Source organism: Muntiacus reevesi, chromosome X (genome assembly GCF_963930625.1).
Source record: "Muntiacus reevesi chromosome X, mMunRee1.1, whole genome shotgun sequence".
NCBI lineage: Eukaryota > Metazoa > Chordata > Mammalia > Artiodactyla > Cervidae > Muntiacus > Muntiacus reevesi.
The window spans coordinates 114,764,081-114,773,030 of record NC_089271.1 but is presented as its reverse complement, the minus strand read 5'-3'; positions in this window follow the sequence as shown (position 1 = coordinate 114,773,030).

Genomic DNA, 8,950 nt, shown 5'->3' with positions numbered 1-8,950 from the left:
GTGCCATGAAGGAGAAGTGCAGGGTGCTGGGGGACAGAGAAATCTAGTCATGGGTTCTGGTGGTGGAGTCCCTCACAGGAGAGCTCCTGGAAGCAGCAATCTTGACAACAAGAACCGAAAGTAGAAAAGGCTTGGGGCAGGTGGGCAGGGGGACAGGGAAGAAGAGAGTGTGTCTGGCAAGGAGACAGCTAGTCTAAAGGCCTGGGGTGAGAGGATGTGGACCATAAGGGGAAATACTGGGAAGAGGGCCTCATGTGTTGAGTGAAACTTCAATAGAAAGACAGTGAGAGGTTTTGAGTGGGACAGGACGTGATCAGATTGGTGCTGGGGAAAGAGCACTGATTGTGGACTGCAGCATGAATGGGCTAGGGGTCCAGAGGAGAGCAGGCGGCCCTGTTCCTGCTGTAACCACCCCAGAGATAGGTGGGCATGCAGGAAAAACAACCTGTCGCTTCCTTCCTCCCTTTTCCACCTTAAGCCCATGTTGAAACCACAATCATTTCTACCAATAGAAAGTGGCTTATTTTCCTCTGCCAGGAGGCCAAGATTCTTGCCTATAGCCCTTTGGGCATCTGATAGAAATACGTCCTTGCTTGGCAGAAAAGAAGATGTGTTTAGACCACACCTCTCTTCAGAACTCCATAAGCCTGACATTCCAAATAGCTTGGCAGCACTTACAGCTTCGAGTTATGAGTGGTAGGACTGGCAAGTCCCAATAGGGCATTCTCAGGCCACACTTTCATCAGCCTGGCAGGAGGAAGACAAATGTGATGTTTCTGGGGTGGGATGGGGTGTTGAGGGGGCCACAGAGAGCTTGGATCGTCTCAAGTGGACACAAGGGATTTGTCTCAAGACTGGGAGGTGTAGGAAGAATGTAGCATTTGATCCTGGTTTATAATCAACTGGTGGAGTAGTTATAGGGGTAGATTTTGGAGACAATAATGCTTTCAATATCCTTCTGTGGTTGCCTGTGCTTTAGGGCTTCTTCATGTCCAAAGATTGGAGGCCCTGTCCAGAACGTGCTCAGGGCCTTGGAAATACTTTGTGGGATCACATCTTTCTACCCTATGCATGGTATAGGTTTTGAACACAGGCTCAAGAGTCAGATTGCCTAAATGCAAAACGTGAGACTGCTACTTAGCTGGGCGACATGGGTTAAAATAACTTCCGTCAGTCTCGGTTTACCCATTGGAAAATTAGGAAGCTAGTATTACCAACCTCACAAGATTGTTGTGAGGGTGAAATAGGATGGCACATGCCAAGTATCTGACATCACGTTAATAATAGGTATTGAATACTTACTATTATCTGTCACCAAACCATTTGGCAATTCAAACTCCTTCCCCACCCCCACCCCCAATATCTATTATCTTACTTCTTATGCTGCAAACAAACCCTTTTAGAGACTTCCTTAAATTCTCTGGAATAAAGAGTCTCAAACAAGATTAGCCTAAAACACAATGTTTGAAGCTATGAAAGAATTGATTTGTTTTCTGTGATTGATTTTGCTCAGTATTAAGTATCCTGCAATCTAAGGAAACACGAAACCAAATTTTAAAGTTTGAATCATAATGCCAAAAAGGAGTAAACAGTTAAAAAGAAAAACCCAGTGCCATTCACAAGGAAACCAGAAAGCACAAACATTAACAATGGTTGCATCTCAGGGATGAAGCTGTATGTGTTCTCTTCTTTTTTCAACAAATCTGTATCTTCTTTTTCCTTTAAGGAACTTTTATTACTTGTGCACATCTTTTAAATTATAAGGAAAAAGAGGAGAAAAAGCAGTGCAAATGCTGTCTTAAACTTCAATCTGAATGTTCATTGCAGTGCAAAATAAGCTAGTTACAGCTTCAAAAAATTAACTAGTTTAATTCATGCTGTTTGTTCACTGAGAGTTAATTTAATATACTTATCCTAGAAAATAATGCATTATTCAGTTTAATCAATATTCATTTGTTCTTTGCATAATCATATTTGCAAAAGCATTTATTAACAATGTGCCTGCAGACTCACAGGGAAAGGCCATGCTATAAGTAGGGTAAAATTTTTGAAATAAAAGAAAAACAATGAATTTACCAACATTAGGGAAATGATTGATTCTAACATGCTGCAGGTTTTCATTTAAAATGCAGCCGGGAGTCTTTTGTATATGTGTTTTCATAGGAAGCAGCAATAGATACACTGTCAAATTAATGAATATCATGTTACTTCAGAAGGAAATTAAATCTGGGTTGTTATTGAATAGCTGGCATATTGGTGCATGTGACACTGGCTCTTTCTACATAACCTCAACTGACTGGAACCGTCAATGCTATGGATATTTGCAAATGTTTGTCCTTGTGTAGCTAAGAAATACATATTTTTCCATTTAAGTCAGGATGCATAATGTGATGGAGACACAGATAAAGACTCATGTTAGGTTTTTCAAACATCAGGATTTGAAAAATGTCACCTTTTAGGAATAAAGAGACGTTTCCTATGAATGAGTCCTATTTATTGTTAAATTTTTCTTTGAGAATATTTCTTAGACTGTGATTATTATTTTTCATTGACTCATTTTATGTGATTTTTTTCAGAGTTCAAACTTTCAAGAAAAATATAGAAAGCTGAATTCAGAGAATTGTTGACTAGTCTCCATACGACACTCAGGACCATACACCCTTTGGAGAATGGGTACTGTTACAGTGTGACCTTCATTTCCATTTTGTTAGTATTTTTTAGCTGAAATATAGTTGCAAATTAAAAAAAAACAGCTATTAAAGCTATTTTCAGGTAGGTTGGAAACTTCCAGGAAAATACAGCTTTGGGGCAGGGGTTGGCTTCCCTGGTAGTTCAGTTGGTAAAGAATCCACCTGCAATGCAGGAGACCCTGGTTCAATTCCTGGGTCGGGAAGATCCACTGGAGAAGGGATAGGCTACCAACTCTAGTGTTCTTCGGCTTCCCTGGTGGCTCAGCTGGTAAAGAATCCACCTGCAGTGTGGGAGACCTGGGTTCGATCCCTGGCTTGGAAGATCCCCTGGAGAAGGGAAAGGCTACCCACTCCAGTATTCTGGCCTGGAGAATTCCATGGACTGTATAGACCATGGGGTCACAAAGAGTCAGACACAACTGAGCAACTTTCATTTGGAATGCTCAGTTATTTCAGTCGTGTCCAACTCTTTGCGACCCCATGGACTATAGCCCACGAGACTCCTCTGTCTATGGGATTCTCCAGGCAAAAATACTGGAGTGGTTTGCCATTTCCTCCTCCAGGGGATCTTCTGGGCCCAAGGATTGAACTGGTATCTCCTGCGTCTCCTGAGGTCGAGGGGGCGAGGGTTAACACTAATAAAGAGAACTGACCCTGAAGAATTTTACATGGTTCTTTCCATGACATACAACTTAAACATTATTTTATCCTGAGAAGAAGTGTCTAAAGACTTAAATTCCATTTGTTTTCAGAAATAGCTATAAGAAAAAGGTGCCTATTAGTGGTAAGATAAAACTTCACAAATGAGGGGACAAGTTAAGGAGAAAAAATAATAGAAAATTTTCAGAACTTCCCCAGTGGTCCAGTGGTTAAGACTCCATGTTTCCAATGCAGGGGTCATGGGTTCAATCCCTGGTCGGGGAATTAAGATCCCACAAGCTGCTTGGTGTGGCCAAAAAATAGGTAAAAATAAAAATAACTTTTTATTCAAAAAAATAGAATTTTCATTGTCAGAATGGTCTTGGATATCTTCCGAATATAGGTGGATCTTATTTAAACACAACTCCTTAGTGGAATATACTTACAGAAGTAACAAAATATAGTAATAATCCTTCAGCCAGCATCTGATGTCTCACTATTCAAAAAGATATGGTGTCTTCTCCCTACTGAACTTTAAAGGGTATTGAGCAAACATTGCAACTCCTGGCAGCCTTGAACAGGGTGATTAAATAAACAAACAGTGAAGGGATTTCCTATAAGACAAACCCTTCTACAGAAGGGGCAGCTAAATGCTTTGAGTTTTCAAAGAAAATATTTATCTAGGGAGAGGTGAGCAATGGAATACATCTAACACTAAGGTAACACACAGGACATGCTTCCTTGTTCAGATGTAATCAGAGCAGCGTTTCTAATCATTTGCTATAAAAGGACAATTTATCTTAAATTATGGGAATTTTGAAAGCCTTGCCACACTTTCTATTGTGGCTAAAAAAAAAAATCAAGCAAACACCTTTTCCCATTCTAAAATATGATTTGTGTAACTTCTTAATGGCCAGAGAACCCTCATGAAAACAGCTCTAACTTTATGACAGAGGTTGATGAGGGCAACATGGTACAATTTACAAAACCAGACATCAGAGTCCACGTTTCTGGAAGACATCAGCTCAGTAAAGACAAGCACATCTGTGCCTAACGGACTAGGTCCCAGCTCGCTGCAGCCACCTACCAAGGCCACCTCTCTGTTCAATGCAGTCAATGCCAGATCTATCATTTTTATCAGTTGGCAAGCTTGACAATGATTTCTCAAAACTTAAATATCATATTCAAATGTAGATGTAGATGCAAGCTTTCTTTAACGAACCTAAGAGAAATGTTTACTGTTCCTAAGTTCTGAATCAAACTTGGAGGCTTCTCAGCTTGTAGTTTTACAAATGATCCTTAATATCATGGGCGCTCGCGGGTACCCACTTTCCCCCTCCACCAGCACAGTCAGGAGTTTGTTAAAGAAAAACTTCATTTGCATATCCTGCCAGATTGGCCCAGGCCAAAAGTAGTTTACAACCCAACTCCAGGTCCTAGCGTGGTGAATTTCATTTTTAAGGATGCATGCCTACTTTACAGATGCCCATTGGTCAGGGTTTATCTGGCCGATCGGGGGCACTATATTCACGCAGGAGAGACCTTTCCCAGTTGAGGAAGACATTGTATTGGGGAGAGACCATCTCAGAGATAAAAAGGGTCCTGTAGGACACAGTGTTAGTTACTCAGGTGCCAGAAAGCTCACCTCATAATCCAGCTGTAGACTCCCGAAGGCTGCAGCTGGATAAACGAAGCTGCTCTGTCATTTCCTTAAACAACAATAAACACTCTTTCAAATCCAAGGGGAAACAGCACTATAAAAGACCCTGAGGAACGTCTTCCATGTCACCTAGGGGCGTTTTTCACTTTTTCACTCTTATGCCAATTTCTTGCCTAAGCGAAGAACTACCATGTTATGTTTACAAACATGCTCGTTAAACCAGGAGATCTTTTAGATTAATTACCCTGTGATCTAACCATTGCTATGGTACTGTCACTGTATGCAAAGGTGTAGTCACAGCTCATCTTTGCCCCTACTTCTGGTAGGGCTCAGTGTTACCCTTTATTTAGCAAAAATGTCAAAAAGGAAGCTTTTTGTCAAAAGGAAACTTGTCATTTCCTATCCCCATTCCACCCCCCACCAATATTGCAATGGTATACTGTGATTCATGCACTTATTGCACCTGTATATCACTAATAAGGCTGAATTTCTTAAGTGGCTGGCTGCGGGAATGAGTTTCTAGAACTACGAATTTGCTGAAAACAATAACATAAAGTCACATAAGATTGGGTCTTCCCTAGTGGTCCAGTGACTAAGACTCTGAGCTCTCAATGCAGGGGACCCAGGTTCAATCCCCGGTCAAGGAACTAGATCCCACGTGACTCAACTAAAGATCCTGCATGCCCCAACTGAGACTTGATGCACCCAAATAAATAAATATTTTAATAAGTCATATAACATCTAATAATGCCACTCTTAGGTTTTAAAAACTAGCCATCCCAAAGACTCTGCCTCCAAAATCCTATCAATGCAATAAGAAAAATATACCGTGTTTAAATTAAGTCACTCATTTCAAACTCTTTCTAATAGGAAAATTTCCAAACTATACAAGTAAAGAAAATAGCACAGGGAAGCCCCATTGACCCAGGCTGAGCAGGAACTATGATTTTTGCCATACTTGCTTTATCTCCTTACCTCCTACTGTGTTTGGGCTGCATAATATTAAAGCAAGTTCCAAAATTGTGTCATTTCACCTCTGTGACTTTGGGATACTTTTTAAAAGATATGTAGGCTTTTTCTTAGATAACCAGAATGCCATTTTGAAAATATAACCAATATAACTAATGACAATCTCTTGACATCGTGTAATACCCAATTCATGCTCACATATCTCAGATTTCCTCAAAATCCAAACCCCTCCATTTAATCATTCCTCTATGGGAGCAAGGAAGAGCACTGGGTTAGAGCTCCTTACCAAGTTTTCTATACTGAACAACCCTTCTAGTCTACACCCCAGGGCTCCACACTTGGTGGGGGCTCAGTCAATGTTTGTTGAATCTGGCCTTTCTCCTGTTTGAGGAAAGAAATCAAAAGTGACACAAGGAAAGGTAGTTTTTCCAGGGCAGCTGCAGCTCCCGGAATTGAAGCCCGAGAAAGCTGCTATTGATTTCTGTAGCCTTCTCCCCAAGTGCAGTAATTCTCCGAGTGAATATTGCAGGCATATTGAAAAGGCCACCTTCCTAGCTGTCTCTGTTCTCTGTTCACTGTGTGCATCTGCAGTTAATTGAGAGGCTGATTAAAGAATCAACTAACCCAAATTGAGTGGTTTTGTTGTCTCCTTTTTCATTTGATTCAGCTAAAAAAGATTAAGTAAATGCATTTCCCCTCCCTCCCAAAGGTGCAAAATCTCGAACGCATGCCAGTTAACTGTTCCCTCCTATGACTAATTGATGTTTTGCACTCACAGCCTTGAAAAATAATCCTTTCCATGCCCAGCGATGGTTGTAATGAGATATATTATGCTGACAGCTTGAGCCCTTGCGAAGGTATGGAACTCAGCGTGTAAACAATTGTGTCTGCAATTTAAAAATTTCCTATAAACGGTACACTGTTTGGGATGGAGGCTGGGCTTGCCAGCACTTGGCCAGCTGTGCCCAAAGGTGCAGCTCAGCCACTGTTTGGCCCCAGAGCCTTTGAGCAGCCATGTGGAACCTGGGGCAACTGGATAAGTCAACTGGCAGCACCATGCTTGGCAAATGGGGATTAGTCAACAAAAGTCTGTAGAATGAATAAATGATTGAGTGAATGGGGACAAAAAGAAATCACCTTAGCACAACACACATTTATTTCTCACCAAAAATAGAAAAAGCAAAGCTAAATCATCATCTGACTCCCAGATGAGCAGGCTGGAGGCTGGCCACTCTGGGGTCTCTAACTGAGCTCAATCTTATGTACAATGAGCAAAGCCTATTTGTTGATTCATTTCAAATGTTTTTGATGTGCAGTTTCTCAAAAGACCTGGTCATCTCCCTAGCACTCACAAATTCATATTTATAATTCTGGATAAAATAGCAAAAAAGTAAAAATATTTGTCAAAAATGTCTCTAGGGACTTCCACTGCTGGGGGCACAGGTTAGAACCCTGGTCGGGGAATTAGGAACTCACATGCCACCTGGTGTGGCCAAAAAAAAACAAAACTCTAAAACCATAAATAACAACGTTTCAGTTAGGAAAAGCAGGAAGACAGATCGACTCAACTAGAGCTAGTGGGTGGCCTTGTGGATGAAGGATTCAGACAGGAGCTACTGAATGGTACAAAGGTTTATAGGAGACCTCTGGAACTATGCCTCTCCATTTACCCTTTGACCTGGTAATCTCACATCTGAGAGTATAGCCCATGGAAATGAGCCAAAAGGCAAAACCTAATTTTATAAGGATATTTATAGCAAAGCCACTTATAATAGAGGAAAATTGGAAGGAACCCAAATGCCCAACAGTAAGGGCACTGGCTAAGCCAAGAATAGCATATCAACTCAGTGGTTCACCATGCAGCCATTAGAGCACTGAGCAGGTGGTTAGTTTCAATGTGTGGCAATGTCTGCATGAAATAATGGTAATTAGAAAAAGCAGAACACAAAACATCATGTGCCCAGTGATTAAAACTTTGCAAAAAACTATACCTGGTATTTTGAAAGGATCAGAAATTTATCACAAGTGACATAAACAGAACTGTAAGTTCACTGAATTCCTTTTCCACCTTGTGGATGGTTAAATGTGTAACACATAGGGAGGACGGAAGGAAGGAAGGAAAGAAGGGAGGGAGGAAAGAGGAATGGAGAGGAAAGGGAAAAAAACCTGACTGCAAATTTAAAACAGTCTTTTATTGAGAGATATTCATAGATTAAGAAACATAAAAAAAAAAAAAAAAAAAAGAAAGAAACATCAGAGAGAAATACCAGTAAGAAATCAGAAAGATCCGGGAACATCTAAATCTAGTCTGTATGCCTAATAGAAAGTCGAAATTCATTTGGAACAAGATCCCTTGTGAATGCCTTGCAGAGTTGGATCAACAATTGGAAGCCATAATGACCAAGTTGTGTCCAGACTCCTACAGGGAAAAACAACTTCCCACAGCCAGCAGTGTTCTTTAGCAAACCTCTTTTCAAGTGATGATGTCACCATTAAAGAAAAAAAAATCAGCATTTGCAGAATTTACCATCACCCAGCAGAAGACAGTGTGCCAAAACCTTTAGAGTTGATTTTTGTGCATTTACAGCATACCTTTTGGATTCTGTGGCTTAAATTAATCACTAATGAAAATTAGAAAGCACTGGTTTGGGATCGTATTTGCAGCATGACCCCTGCATTAAAGGGGGGAAGAAGGTCTTAGAAAATAAGTAAAATCATTGCCTTAAGACTTAGTCCTAAATGTTTGCTCTAGGACATCTTCAAAGGTGTCTTAAAATCTTTTGCACATGTTATTAAAGTCAGCCTTCATTGTTGCTGATTTTTTTTTCCTCAGTATTTCTTACAAATGCAATTCTAATTGAGAAGTGGAGATAGAATGTGTTCTGGAGAAAAGAGCATCATATGTCTGTTGTAGCATTTTAAATATTACAGGACCAAATCCAGGGGGAGAATTCCATAAAATTATTTTAGGTATCATGACATCCAGTATCAA